Source organism: Microtus pennsylvanicus, chromosome X (assembly GCF_037038515.1).
Source record: "Microtus pennsylvanicus isolate mMicPen1 chromosome X, mMicPen1.hap1, whole genome shotgun sequence".
In the NCBI taxonomy this organism is placed as follows: domain Eukaryota; kingdom Metazoa; phylum Chordata; class Mammalia; order Rodentia; family Cricetidae; genus Microtus; species Microtus pennsylvanicus.
Genome location: NC_134601.1, coordinates 111,101,722 through 111,117,839, shown reverse-complemented (window position 1 = coordinate 111,117,839; position 16,118 = coordinate 111,101,722). Strand labels below are relative to the sequence as shown.

General features: G+C 41.7%; 1 pseudogene; it reads left to right on the top strand.

Annotated features, from left to right (window-relative positions):
- The first annotated feature begins 9,194 nt into the window (after positions 1-9,194).
- LOC142840497 (claudin-34-like) lies at positions 9,195-9,806 on the top strand (annotated as a pseudogene).
- Positions 9,807-16,118: the final 6,312 nt, after the last annotated feature.

Sequence of the window (16,118 nt, the reverse complement as noted above, 5' to 3'; positions counted from 1 at the left end):
ATTCCCCATTGTGGGAGCAGTTTGAAAGCTGAAATGACATGAAAGAGGTATGGAATGATTGACAGAGAGTCATGATTTTTCCTTGTGACAGAAGTTGAAACAGAATCAAACTGGACTTGATAAGGAAAAAGAAACAAGGAAATAAAAGAGTTAGAGACTGAAGGGAGATTTGGGGGCATAGGATATGTCTTTCTGAGATCAATTTACCAGTTCTGCTGATTTGATACATACAAATTTCCTTTTTCCTTGGACTTCACTACCACTGCAGACAGATAAACTGGGAGCTTTTTGGATATTCTCAGGCTCCTGTCACTTTTGGTGACTAAGACTTTCAAAATGTACATCCAGACTAAGTGATACATCACCAACAAGGGATCTTCCAGATATGGTTGGGTGAGTTCATTCTAGACATTCTTCTCACCGAGTTCTTCAAAATGCTTCACTAAGGAATTTAAGATTTTTCACATGGGGAACAAAAATGCATGGATTATATGCATTAGTAATTAACTTTACGTTCCCCTAATACATTGCTGTTGCATTAAGGAAATAAATAAAAACACTTTCCCTTGAAATCATCTAACCAAAAGAGACTACAGATTTGAGTTCTCTACTTCATGATTCCTGTATCTTGTCTCCTGTGTGCCTGCCGCATAAGTCTGAAACAGTGTCTGTCTTGAAGAAGACTGGCTTTTGTCTTGCAAATCTGTCCCTGTCTCTATCCCTGTGTCTGTCTGTGAATTTGTTGTATGAATATGTGTGCCTGTCCCTGACAAAGGGCTTTGATCTGTCTTTATTGAACAGCACAGAAAGCATCACATGGGGAATGAAGATACCTCACAGAAATCTTTGACAGGGTTTAAGTCACTGACTCTAATTGATACCAACTGACCCAGTCAACAAGCAGTACTACAAATACCATTGTTTATCAACCAATAACTAAAAATGGGTACTTTCAATGTTTATGGTAGATTTTAGAATTTTGATTTCGACTTATATATTTATATATATCTGAAAAAAATTTCTATGCAGAGGCATTGAAGTTACATAAGTTAAGATTACAGCTACGCATAGACCACTTACTGAAGGATTACTCTAAATGCATTCAAATCATCCAGGGTTACTCTAAACTTTTGTGATATAACCTTTTATGAGACCATATTCCGAAGGGACTGAGGTTCTTCTGTCCCCCTGTCATATGGGAGGTGCCCTTTCTTCTCCTATGAAATAGGCCTTAACTCCTTGCTACTCTTTTTCACTTGAAACAGACATCTGGATTTGGCTGGAGATTTTAGTCTAGAACACTAAGTCTGGTGAATTTGCTGATGCTAATTGAGACCCCAAACCCTTCTCTGACAGGAAATTATGCACTAATGACAGGGTCTACACTCTCTTATATCACAGATACCTGAATGACAAAGGCAGGCTATGGATTTTAAATTCAAGCATCATTATTCATTTTTGTAAATACTCTTCTCATCAAAGCATCAGATCAGCCTGGTGCAAGATATAGGAACACCACTTGAAGTGCTTCCTATCTCTATACCAAGTAAGAGGTCCTGTATCAGATCAAGAAACTTAAGAGAAAAAGGAAAAAAATAACTTGTCATAGAAGCTGCAGTTGGACATAGTGAGTCACATAGCAAACCCTTTTGTCCATATGTCTTTACTTGCAAGTGTTCATTGCAAAGAGTCATTGGTCTAGTTTAAGGCATCTGGTTTCTACTACACTATTGATGCTGAGCTCTCACTGGGACTCCTCTCGGATATGCCGTTGTTGCTCTGAGTTGTGGAGATCCTGAAGCTTTGGGTCTGTGGATCAGGCCCCTTCACATGATCCAGCAGATCATAGATTGGGTGGATGTTGGGGTGGGCCAAGTCAGAAGCCTTGTTCTGTACCTGGGAAGCTGCTGGGTTGGAATGCTCACCAGTTCAGTTGTCCCCTGTCCTCACCACCAGAGTGAACTCTCCAGCATTGCCTTGGCTAATTCACCTGTTGCAGCAATGAGCGAGGGGCGGGGCCAATTCTGCTGCTTTTCATTCTCTTAAGATTGGCTGTCCTACACCTACAGCCTCACGACCATCTGTTGTGTTACAGCAGATGACAACTCTCTCCTGCCCATCAATGCCCGAGGCAGGTGGGGGAGCTGGCCCTGCACCTTTCCTGGGACATGCAGAAGAGCCAACCCTGTTGGTGAAGGTATAGGTGAGCTAGTCCTGAAGTAGTGAGCAAGGGAGAGCTGTCCCCATTTCCCATCTGTCTTGTAGTGGCATGGGCAGGGGAGAGTTGCCTTCCTCCACCCTCCTGCACATCAACACCTGAGGCAGGTGGAAGAACTGGCCCTGACTCACAAGAGCAGAAGAGCTGTCCCTGCCCCCCACACTACTCATCTGTCATGAGGCTGTGTGGGTGGGGAAGAGATGCTCACCTTATCCTTTGCCCCTTATCACCTGCAACAGACTAGAGAGCTGACCCTCCCTTTTAAAAGCTGCAACACTCAAGAAAGTTGGCCGTGTTCCTCATCTAGGCAGCACAGCAGAGCTGGCCTGGTGGTCAGAGGTATGGATGACCCTGCCTCAATGTTAAGAGCAAGGGAGAGCTGTCCTCATTTCTCATCTGACATGTGGTGGCATGGTTGGAGGAGAAATCCCCCCAATCAATACCTGAGAAAGATGGAGAATCTGACCCTGGAGTCATAACAGCAGGAGGGCTATCCCTGCTCCCCACCAGCGGCAGCAGTCTGGAGAGTGGCCCCTACATGGTACTTATAATAAAAACTAGAGAACTCTAAATGGTCTTCACAGACTGAATCGGATATTTTCTTCCCATTTCTCACCCGAATCCTCACCTTGTATTCATTAGGCTCCAAGGTTAGACTATGTATTATGGATTTGCCATTCAAGACACATCTCAGGTGCGTGATGACATCATCTCTCCTTATTTATAACAGAGTTCACCTTTTGACTGGGTTAAGAGAAATAGTCTTAAAGAATTTCTGTCCCCATATGACTTCATCTCTCCATATTATGCTTACTTTTAGAATGTTTTGATACAACATCCCACACTGACTCCTGTGAGATAATAATTAGTAGGGGGCACATAGGAGTCACGTAACAAAGACAATGCATGTAATAAACACAAGTTAATTATTTTAATGTTTTTTATTTTTTTAAATTTAAGATACAGAAACATCATTTCCTCCTTCTCTCTCTTCCCTCCAACCCATACTGGGTATTTTTTGTTCTCTTTCACATTCATGGTCTCTTAAATATATAAATTACAGCTACCTTATGATTTCAGGACTTCGTATTGGATAACTAATTGGGAAAATCTTCCCTAGGAAAGAATATTTCACTCAGTTTTAGCATTCCTTAGGTGCTCATAGTTGCTTGTCTAAGGTTGAGGCCCCATGGGATTTCCTTCATGTTAGCATACTGATGGTTGTCATCCTCGATCAGATATTGTTTAGACAGTCATCTTGATGAAACTTCACAAGTATAGGCTCTCTGACATTTCTGTGAGATATAGTCTCACAGAGAACTTCCTGTTTCTCTGGCTCTAGCAATATCTTTGATCCCTCTTTCAATTAAATTAGCAATATCTAATGCTCCCTGAGCCTTAGGTGTAGCAATTGTGTTGCAGATGTTATCACTGGGCACTTAGTACCACATGACCTACTGTTCTCTGCATTTTAATAGGTTATGCCTTTCGGTAATAGTCTTCATCTGTTACATAAAGAAGTTTCTTTGATGAGGAGTATGAACTACACTTAACTGTGGCTATAAGAACAGATATTAGAATTTAGTTAGGAATTACGCTAATGGTAATTTATCCTCTAAAATCCACACACCATTAGCTCCTATTAGTTGGCTAGGTTTCCAATACCAGGCCTGATTTCCCTCTTGTTGAGTGGCCCTGAAATCCAGTTACAGAGCTATGAACTTTTGCCAAAGTATAAATGTTACTATAGTTCTCTCAGTGTTCTCATGCCACACTGGTCATGATAGTTCAAGGCATCATATCTGGATAAGACAATGGTTGCTTCCCTCTCTTGGGAGTTTATATGGCGTCTTCTTCTACCTGAAAGGTAGTGGTTAGAGAGGAGATTTTCATGTTACATCCAACTCAGGTCCACTGGATACTGTGTCTGAAGTACATGGTGTCTTTAGCAATAGGGACCCATCGCCCACCCCCAAGGGGTAACCAGGGACAATAGCAATAGCAATAACCTACAGTATTTTAGGAGTCTTTTGGACAACTCTGACTAGCAACTCAAAAGGGGGTTTCTCATGCCTGGTGTTAGGGTTTTACTTCGTCTATGGCTGTTGGGAAAGCACTGTCAATCCAGGTGGATAAATTTCAATTAAAGTGTAAATGTACGTGTATATATATATACTTATATGTATTATATGTAATTTTAGGCAAGTAGATAATAATATGATTCCTTATGTCTTTTTCATGCAATCTTGTTTTTTTTTTTTACCTTCCTTGCTGTTCTTCACTACAGAACTTCCTCCCTAATTAAAGCTCCTTCTTCAAATCTCTTGTACCTTGCCATTCCCCTCTGTATTATTCCTTCTCCCCATTGTTCCCCCTTTTTTCCTGCTTCCACCAGCCTTACAGACCAGGCAGTGGTAACACACACCTTTAAACCCAGTAGCCACACTAGTTGCCACAGAAGCCAGGCAGTTCATGCGTTTAATTCCAGTGCTGCATGCCTTTAATCCCAGAACTAGAGAGGATTATAAAATGGGAGGAGACAATTTTCAGTCTCAGTCTCATTCTGAGATGCCTAGAGTCAGGATTGCTATTTCAGACTGAGGTAGAGGTAAGAGCCAGTGACTGACTGCTTTGCTTTTCCGACCTTCAGGTTGAATCCCAGTATCTCTCTTTTGAGTTTTTATTAATCGTGCTTCATCAAGTAACAGAATTTTTTAGTCATACGGCAGATTTATTTATAGCTCAAACAAAGGGATATTAAATGGTATAGTTGTGCTGCTACTTAAGTGCTGCTTCTTGTCCAATGACAATGGAGATGCCTGCAGGCCTCTGTTTCCAGGGATTATAATCTTGTAGGTAGTTGGCACCAGGGACTAAATTCCCTTGGGTCTTATCTTAAAGTCTATCCCTCAGATTTTCTTCCTGGAGCACAAGGAATCACATCTTTTTTAAAAATATTCTTTTAATTTTTTTAAATTCTTTGTGAGTTGTCACATCATGAATCTCGATCCTGTTTCTCTTCCTGTCCCCTTACATCTACCCTCTGCCCATGGAACTCCCCTGAAAAAACCACAAAATTTAAAAGAAAAACTGAAAAAAACAATTAAGTCAAACAAAACAAAACAAAAGGAGAAGAATCTCACCATGCACTGTGGGGCTACTGGCAGTGGCACCAGGATTTATCCCTATTGCATGTACTGGATTTTTGGGAACCCATTGTCTTTGAATGAATACCTAGCCCAGCCTACACATAGTAGGGATGGCCTTGGACCTTCCCCAAAGCAATGTTCCTAACCCTCTCTGAGGAGTGGATGGGGGTGGCGTGGGGGAATGGTGGAGGAGATGGGAGGAGAGGAGGGAGTGAGAACTAGGGTTGATATATAAAATGAAAAAGATAGTTTGTTTTCTTTTCTTTAAAAAAATAAAATTAAAAACAAGAGTCTTAACATGGAAGCTGCAATATGGTTCTGTGAATCATGTGATTCACCCTTTAGTCCTTTCATCTTCACTTGCAAGTGTTCATTGCCGTGAGTCTGGTTTGAGGTTTGCTTCTGCTACACCATTCATAATGGGCTCTCACTGGAGCTCCTCTTGGATATCCTCTTATGATCCTGTGTCATGTACAGGACAGTTTTGCATCTGTAGGTCTGTCCCATTCTCATGCCCCAACAGTTCATAGACGAGGTAGATGTTGGGGTGGGACAACTCATAGTCCTGGTTCTGGGCTTGGGTGATAACTGGGTTTTTCAGCCCATCAGCTCTTCCTCATCATTACTGCCTGGGAAAGCTCTCTAGCACTGCCTTGGCTAGCTTACCAGCCTTCATCAAGGAGCAGGGCAAGTTCTCCTGCTCCCAGGTTCTCAAGTTTGGCACACCGATACTCACACCGCCAGGGCCGGCTCTACTGTTTTGTCCAGATGAGGTGCAGGTCCCTCCCTCCTTATTGCTTTAGGGGGATGGGGGCAACTCTACCACTCTCCCACCTTCAGAGCTGGCTCACTTGTGCCCCCAACAACAGGGTTAGCTCTACTGTGCTACCCAGACTGAGGGCAGGGCCCGTTATCCAGTGCACTACAACTGGCGAGGGTAAGGACTAGTTCTACCATTCTCATGACCTGGAGGCTGTTGACAGCAGTTTTCTGTCTTGCCTGATCACAGCAGGAGGCCAGCTCTCTTGTCTGCTGCAGATAGCAAGGCGGGGGTAGGCATCTTTTCCTCACCCCTGCCACCACATGGCAGATAAGGGGGGGTGGGCGGGATAAGCTCTGCTGCTCTCATGCTCTCAGGGCTGACTCACCTGTACTCCCTCCAAGAGGGTCTTCTCTAGTGTATTGCCCAGGTGAAGTGTGTGTCCATGGTAAGGGGTGGTCCCAACTTTCACAAGTATGGACAGCTATTCCCTGAGGGGCTGGATGAAATCTCCTCCTGCAGTATCCACAAGGAGCAGGGTCAGCTATACCAGGGCAAGTGAAAGGTGAGGCCAGATTATCAGACCCTCAGACTTCAACATGCATATTTCATGATAGGCTAAATATAAATAAATCAACAAATACTATGTGACTCAGTTTCTTTTTCTCTTGATATGACAAAATACTCTGAAAAAAGCAATGTAAATTAAGTAGTGATTATTGGGTTAACAATTCTGTCATTGTGAGGAAGGCAAAGAGGCAAGAACATAAAGCAGCTAGTTACATTATAACCACAATCAAGAAATTAATCAATACATTCATGCTAGCACGCAAATTGCTTTCTCTACTCATAGTGCAGTGTTCTTCCAAGAGAATGCTGTACCAGCACCCACACACCCAACCAGGGCAAATTTTCCTACGTCACTTAACATATTCAACAAAATCCCTCAAAGACATGCCACAGAAAATCTAACCTAGACAATTTGTTATGGATACTCCTGTCCTAGATTATTTTATAATAGGTCAAGTGGACAATAAGATCACCACACTAAGTATATATTTATAATTTTCTCTGTATTTTACACATGCCTGAAAGTGTAAATTATCCCTAGTAGCTAGATAGTGTTAATGCTGAACATGTGTCAAACAGATGAGGGAATGGTTTGAGTCAAGGTAATATGCATTATAAGAACTTGTTGTATGCACTGGCCAGAATAAGCTAATTCTCTATTGATTTAGATCTTTTCACTCATTCATAATTTATTGGCATTGGTATATTAGATTTTTGAGATAATCAATGTGCTGTGGGATAATGCTCTTGTACCCTGTAAAGATTTATCACCTGTATTGGTTTAATAAAACACTGATTGGCCAGGCAGGAAGTATAATCAGGGTGACCAGACTAGGAGAATTCTGGAAAGAAGAGAGGCTCAGTATGCAGTCACCAGTCAGATGCAGAGGAAGCAAGATGAGAATGCCTACCTGAGTAAGGTACCAAGCCACGTGAATAAACATAGATAAGACTTAAGGGTTAATTTAAGTTGTAAGATCTAGTTAATAAATAAGTCTGAGCTAATAGACCAACCAGTTTATAATTAATATAAGCTTCTGTGTATTTCTTTGGGACTGAACAGCTGTGGGTCCGGGTAGGACAGAAACTTCTGTCTGCACCAATGTTTTGTAAAATCTGGCTCTTCCATATCATGCTACCCTGGGAGTATAAAATGGGGCAACCTGTAAGTAAAATAATGTATTGAATTTTAAAGTATGAATATCACCCCAAATTCTGCTCCCTAGGGTATGCCTAAGAGAAACAAGAATGCATATCAAACCAAAGATTTATATATGCCTGATCATGCATACATAGTTTCATATGTATTTGACTCTATGATAGTTAAAGCTCAGCATTAATCCAGATGTCAAAACTCAATGATGGAGTGGAGAAACACAGGTCATCCATATCTTGAGGACAAACTGCTCAACCTGGCTATACCATTGATGAAGTTTGTAAACCTGACATTAGTTACCTGATGTGCCTCTAATACCAGCAGTTGAAAAGGAGAGACGGCAAGATTGCCGCAAGCTGAAGGCCACACTGGGAACATAGTTCTAGGCCAGCCTGGGATATAGAGCCATACAATGTTACAAAACAAACAAATGCCCCCAAACAGCAAAAAAAGCAAAATAACAAACTGATGGAGGAAGGTCATTGGTTAATTATAATAAAGAAACTGCTTGCCCCTCATAGGTTAGAACATAGGTAGGTGGAGTAAACAGAACAGAATGCTGGGAGGAAGAGGAAGTGAAGTAAGACACCTCAGAGAGACGCTATGCTTCCCCTCTCTGGGCCAGACACGATGCAGCCAGCCGCCAGGTCAGACATGCTGAATCTTTCCCGGTAAGCGCACCTAGTGGTGCTACACAGAATATTAGAAATGGGTTAGATCAATATGTAAGAGATAGCCAATAAGAGGCTGGAACTAATGGGACGAGCAGTGTTTAAAAGAATACAGTTTGTGTGTTGTTATTTTGGGTAAAGCTAGCCTGTGGCGGGAGCTGGGTGGCAGAATGCAACCCTCAGCTCCTACAACGACAAACCACAAAAATGTATACTAAGCCACAGATACCTATTCTAAATGTATGATTCCACTTGTATATTTAAGATTGGCATATAACACTGTGGTGTGGATATTGCATAAATTATTCAACTGTGGAACTTGAAGTGGCTTTCTATTTCCAGTATGAAATTTCATGGTGTGATGACAATCTGGATGGCTAAATATTTGGGGCCACAATTCACTATGTGTCCATAAATAGTGTAAAAAGGAAAACTTAGATTGTGTGTGGATTATCAACCTGCTAGTAAATGTTGACACAGAGCAAGCCCTTCTGGGTTTGATCAGAACATACTCCCTGCAGGAGATTGCTTGGTCAAAAGTCCATCTGCTCAACAACACCCTTCTCCCCTTATTTCCTCCACAGGGGATAATCTCCCAGTCCTGAAGAATCCATCCTCATGATGTCCTGTGTTTCTTTGCAGTTGCCTGGTGTTCAGTGTCACCGTTGTGATGGCCAGCAGGCGTGCCAGCCGGCAGCTAGGAGGCTTTGCTCTGGCTACACTAGCATGGATCCTGTGCAGTGTCTCTATGTGCCTCCCGCAGTGGCGAGTGTGGTGTTTTCGGGAGCCCATGGATTCCAAGCCCAGAATGACTTTAGTGGGGATGTGGAAAGTCTGCATTTACCACCAGGAAGGCAATTCCAACATTTCCAAAGTGTGTTACAAATATACCTACCAGGACAGCTTCATCCCTTTGGATATTCGAGTGGCTCAACACCTGCTACTGATCTCCAGCTTTCTCGGCATGATTGCCACAGTCACTGTCATTGTGGCTCTTTGGAAATTGTACTCAGGGAGACTCCAGAAGAAAGACACCTACAATCCATTCATCCTGCCAGGGATTCTGAACGTCATTGCTAGCAGTTTTGTCTTCCTGTCCACCTTGTTCAACTATTTATCCATCATTCGCAACAATGGGATTGATTTCCCCCATCTTTCCGCACACCCTCTTCCCAGATACCCAGAAAGTGGGCACTGCCCTGGCAATGGCAACCCTCTCTTCCATTCTATTTCTAATGGGTGGCACAATTTCCCTTTTTTCACTCTTCCCCAGCATTCATGAATATATTATATCATTTAAATGTAATTTTTCAACTTACATACACTTGAAAATCCAAAATTACAAGGAGTAATCACAAATATTCTTCAAATATCCCACCCCTAAAATTCCCAGTTTCTGACACTATTTCAAGAAGGACAGGTGGCCTCCAGTTACATATCCTGTCTTGGCTGCTTCAGTAGTTCATTGAGTGACTTACGGATTTTCATTAAATAAATTCTTGCACACTTAGTCTTATGAGTTCTGGATTTTAATTAATATTGCTAAAAATAAATAATTCAGGAACATAGTATGTATGGAAATGAGTGCTAGAATTCTTTAATTTCTCACATAATCTTCTAGTCCATAAAAAACAACCAAACAAAAAACAAAATTAAAAAACAACTCATGATAGTGAGCCTGTTTCTCATGTCATGATAATAACAACCCCCCTTTTTATGAAATTTCCCCAAATTGTTGATGTTGAGAGACTGCCATAAGAAATCTCCCCATCCATGATGAGAATTATTAATTTTGATGACTTTCCCATGTTTTCATGCTCTCTCATTCAGTCCTTTAAGTCCAGTTTTCTTTTCTCTAAGTATTTTAAACTCATCCTATCCTTTCATGCCCATATTATCCCATACTATCTTGTAAAAAGTGGGTATTTTTTTTTTACATCTTCTAAGCATAATAAGTATTCTCTCTTAGTGCAGCCTCAGGATTTTTCATGCCACTCTCTGCTGTATGACAGACACTTCTTGGGGATATATGAGCAAAATTTACTTCAGAGAGGGTATTGAAAGAAATAAAACTATTCTATTTAGATACAACTAGGAGAATCAGTGAGATGACCTGTAGTGAAAGACTACTTTTAGGAGCAGGAACAACTCAAAGACAGCTCCATCACAGAAAAACCCTCTCCAGTATTGTCCTCTGTTCATGAAAGTGACTCAACAGGCTTGGAAGTCTCCTTCCTTTCCCTGCCTGTCCCTACCGTATATGTAATTTTGGGGAATGAGGGCTCTGAAAATGATAAACTTCAGGGCCTCTTAAGATGTTTGAATAAGTTACTTCCTGGGTCTTAAGAGCCTCCCTTCAAATGGAACTCTTCAACTCAGATTAATTTGTTTCACCGCATTCTCCCCATACATGTTTTCCTGCAATTTATTTGCCATGTACAATATACTCATACTGCCTTTTGGGTCATAATTGTCTGTACATTTGCGTGTAAGTGTGCCATCCTTTCTGCCTCTGCTCAATGAATTTTTTTTTTTTTGGAGATAGGGTTTCTCTGTAGCTTTGGAGCCTGTCCTGGAACTAGTCTTGTAGACAAGGCTGGCCTCAAATTCACAGAGATCTGCCTGCTGCTGCCTCCCGAGTGCACCATCATCATTCAGCTATGTCAATGAATTTTTAACAAAGTGGGTTAGTTGTCCTGTTATTTAATTAACTCAACCTGAGGTTTTCGAGGAAGACCTGGGTAGAGTCATATATTTTTCTCTGATTATGGTATATCAGGTGCCACCAGGGACCTATCATTTTAGTACTTCCAGGTTTGATGCATCAGTCTGTGGCTCCATGAAGGGAAAGCTTAATACCTCTAAACACCTTAATCTAACTGTAACATAGCACTCAGGTTTTGTCCAGATAACTAATGGTTTCATCTTCCAATGGCCCTCTTTAGCATCCAACATAAATTAGGGTCCCAGGGTCACTTTCTAATGTGTTTCTATTTAGCTAAGAAGATTTTTTCACTTTTATCTCACTCAGTCTGGCTACTTGTTTACTTCATGGTTCAATGCATGCAAAGAAGGCAGAGTTAATGTTTAGTTCTTATAACAGTTAATTTATAAAGTTAAGAGAAAACACAAATTAGTTGCTATGTTGTCCAGTACATTTTAACTCATTTTATTTCATGTTTTTCTTTTTTCTCTTTTCATATATTTCTTGATATTGAAGTCATGAAACAATCTCCATGCTATAAGTATATAAATGGTCAAGGGCTGAGGTGCTTTAACATAGATGGGAGCTTTCTCAGCATGTAGAAGGTCCTATGTTTCTTCTTCCTCCTCCTCCTCCTCCTCCTCCTCTTCTTCTTCTTCTTCTTCTTCTTCTTCTTCTTCTTCTTCTTCTTCTTCTTCTTCTTCTTCTTATTATTATTATTATTATTATTATTATTATTATTTGTTGAAAAAATTTCCGCCTCCTCCAAGCCTCCCATTTCCTTTCCCCTCCTCCCACTCCTCTCCCCCTCCCTCCACTCCTCTCCCCCTCTCCCCACTCCTCTTTCCCTTCCCCCACTCCATTCCCCTTCCCTCTCGAGTCTGAAGAGCAGTCTGGATTCCCTGTCCTGTGGGAAGTCCAAAGTCCTCCCACCTCCATCCAGGTCCAGGAAGGTGAGCATCCAAACAAGCTAGGCTCCCACAATGCCAGTTCATGCAGTAGGATCGAAACCTAATGCCATTGTCCTTGGCTTCTCGTTCGCCATGTTCAGAGAGTCCGGTTTTATCCCATGCTTTTTCAGTCACAGTCCAGCTGGCCTTGGTGAGCTCCCAATAGATCAGCCCCACTGTCTCAGTGGGTGGGTGCACCCCTCGCGGTCCTGACTTCCTTGCTCATGTTCTCCCTCCTTCTGCTCCTCATTTGGACCTTGGGAGCTCAGTCCGGTGCTCCAATGTGGGTCTCTGTCTCTATCTCCATCCATCGCCTGATGAAGGTTCTATGGTGATATACAAGATATTCATCAGTATGGCTATAGGATAGGGTCATTTCAGGTTCCCTCCCTATGTTTTTTCTTAAGTGTAAATCAATAATAAATAAATGCATTCCAAGTATAGATTATGCTTTTAGCCCTAATAATGATCAATAGATGGCACGTCGTGATTTGCCTGTACGCTTTCTACCTGCCTCAAATCCAATGTTATATTATTTGGCTATCAATTTCTGACAACGTGTTTTATCCATGTGAACTTCAATATACTTTGTTTTGTAACATTTTTAGAATGCAGCATGAGGCATGCTCAGTCCTTACTGGCTGTTTTCCTCCTGGCAGTCACTTTGTTGCCTAGCTCCACTGGCTTTATATTGGTGAATATTTGTCCCCCTTTATTTTCTTGAAGGTCCATTTGTTCTCTGAGACCTCACCCAGTTCCACAGTAGACTACTCATACAGTGTGTGCTGGTCAGGTTTTTTCAACTTTATACAAACTCAAGTCATCTGTGAAGAGAGAACCTGAGAAAGAGGAACTGCCTCTGTTAGACTGACTTGTGGCTATGTTTCTTAGTTAGGGTTCCTACTGCTGTGATGGAAAACCATAACCAAAAGCAACTTGGGGGAAGAAAGGGTTTATTTGGCGTACCCTTCCAGATCACTGTTTGTCATCCAAGGAAGTCAGGGTAGGAACTCAAACAGGGCAGGAACCTGGAGGCAGGAACTAATGGAGACACTACAGAGGAGTGCTGCTTACTGGCTTACTCCTCATGGCTTGCTCAGCTTGCTTTCTTATAGAACCCAGGACCGCCAGCCAAAGGATGACCCTGCTGATAATAAATTTGGCTCACCTTCATGAATCTATAATTAAGAAAATGCTCTACAAGCTTGCCTACAGCCTGATGTTCTAGACACATTTACTTAACTGAGGCTCCCTCCTCTTTGATTACTCCCGCTTGTGTCAAGTTGAGAAAACTAGCCAATATAACATGTGTGTGATGCATTTTCTTAATAAATGATTACTCTAGGAGGGCCCTGCTCATAATGATGGTGGTAATGGGTTGTACAGGAAAGAAAACTGAACAAAATATGGAGTGAAAACCAGTTCAATTAGCAGCAGACCTGTAATGCCCAAAATCCTTCCAGTAATGAGCCTAAGTGAAAAATACCATGTAGTAGAGAACCTCAGGGTTCCCAGAAAAGTAGTAACCCCTTGATCATCTGGTGCATAATCCTAACTTCTCATGCTGAATCTGCTAAATGGTACAAGGTGTTAGAAGTAAAAGATGCTTTTTTTTTTACATTCCTTTAAACTCTGACTCATGGTAGCTTTTGCTTTGGGATGTGAGATTGCTTCCATTGGAGTTCACCAGCAATGCATTTGGATAGTCCTCTTGAAAGGGTACAGAGACAGTCCCTGCTTTTTTTTTCCAGTAATGATATCTTTTTTTAAAATTTATTTATTTATTTTTTCATTGAGAAAAGAAAGAAAAAAAAAACAAGTTTCCACCTCCTCCCAGCCTCCCATTTCCCTCCCCCTCCTCCCACTCCTCCCACCCTTCTCCCCCTCCTCCCACTCCTCTCCCCCTCCCTCTCCAGTCCAAAGAGCAGTCAGGGTTCTCTGCCCTGTGGTAAGTCCTAGGTCCTCCCCCCTCTGTCCATATCTAGGAAGGTGAACATCCAAACTGGCTAGGCTCCCACAAAGCCAGCACATTGCGTAGGATCAAAACCCCATGCCATTGTCCTTGGCTTCTCATCAGCCCTCATTGTTCGCCATGTTCAGAGAGTCCAGTTTTAACCCATGCTTTTTCAGTCACAGTCCAGCTGGCCTTGGTGAGCTCCCAGTAGATCAGCTCCACTGTCTCAGTGAGTGGGTGCACCCCTCATGGTCCCGACTTCTTTGCTCATGTTCTCCCTCCTTCTGCTCCTCATTGGGACCTTGGGAGCTCAGTCCAGTGCTCCAGTGTGGGTCTCTGTCTCTATCTCCATCCATCACCAGATGAAGGTTCTATGATGATATGCAAGATATTCGTCAGTATTGCTATAGGCTAGGGTCATTTCAGGTTCCGTATCCTCAGCTGCCCAAGGAACTAACTGGGGACCTCGGCTTGGGCTCCTGGGAGCCACTCTAGGTTCAAGTCTCTTGCCAACCCTAAGGTGGCTCCCTTAACTAAGAATTGTGCTTCCGTGCTCCCCTATCCAACCTTCCTTTATCCCAATCCTCCTTTTTTCAGAACTTGGGGGAAAAAAGTCCCTGCTTTTTATTAGTTTCTTTGAAAAAATCTCATGGGCCTAATTTTGCCTTGCGAGTTATTATACCACATTATATCTATATGATATTTAGTATGTATGCTACCAGAGTCAGAGTAGATGAAAATAGTGTTAGAACCCTAACCTTTCTGACCAGTTGAGGCTACTAGGTTTCCTAATAGAATTCTAGATAACATGAAAGAAAACACTACATCCGGGATATATTTTTTTTTTGGCACAAAAGTTTTCTCATCTCAAGTTATAGTCATCATTGAAGTATTTGAACCAAAGACAATCTTTGATCCTTTCAAGACATGAGTGGATATTACCAAATACAGACTCCCAAACCTAGATCAATCTCAAAACACCTCTGTAACTGGGATGATCAACTGAAATGATTCTTTAGTTAGATAAAGTGGGATTTATTGGAAGTCACAGCATTGAGCATGTCCCATATCCACTTCTTGTTATTTGTGGCAGGAGAAAAAAAACCTTGGAATAAAACTGAAACCTATAGCCTCTTTTGCAAAAAATTGAATATATTAGCATCATTTTGGCCCTTATAAGAGCTATAGTTGCCACAACACTGATAATAGAAGAAAATTCTAAGCTTGCATTGGGGAAAAATTAGAATCCCTCAAATTCCATCAGATAAAAACCAAACTAGAATTAATTGGGCTTTCATAACTAACTAGAAGTACACTAAGAAAATATCAAGCAACCCTCCTAGAAAACTCAAGAGATAACTATAAAAACATGGGGCACTCTACATTTAACTTCAATTATGCCCTGGAAACTTCAGATCTGATGACTTGTGCACTGAGACCACCTTCTGTACCTCTTTGATCTTGGCTGATGTAAGCGAGCAGCCCCTAGTCAATCCAGAGGAGATGTGATTTGGTAGTGAAGACAGTCATGGTGTAAATAAATATGCACTGGTCAGTCAGCGAATAATGCCTGAAAGATCTCCATCACCCCCTTCTTCTGTCCAAAATGCCAAACAAATAGCCTTAACAATGGGACGTATTCTGCATAAAGGTAAAAAGATTTCTATGAAAATTAATTTGAAGTATGCTTTCATGATCTTATTTACTCCTTATGCCATCAGAAAAGAATGACGACGATTAATAACCCACATCTCTGATTCTTTTGCCTGCTCTTTGGACCCTTTCTTCCATTTGGGTCACCGCATCCAGACTTTATATGAGAATGTATTTCTAGTCTTATCACAACTTATTATGACATTTTAAATTGATATCCTTTGGAAGCCTGCTGTTTTCTGAAGGGAACAGAGGAGAAATGGACCTGGGGGAGATGGGAGGGAGGGAACTTGGAGAAGTGGACAGGGGGAAGGTTGTGTTCAAGATGTATTG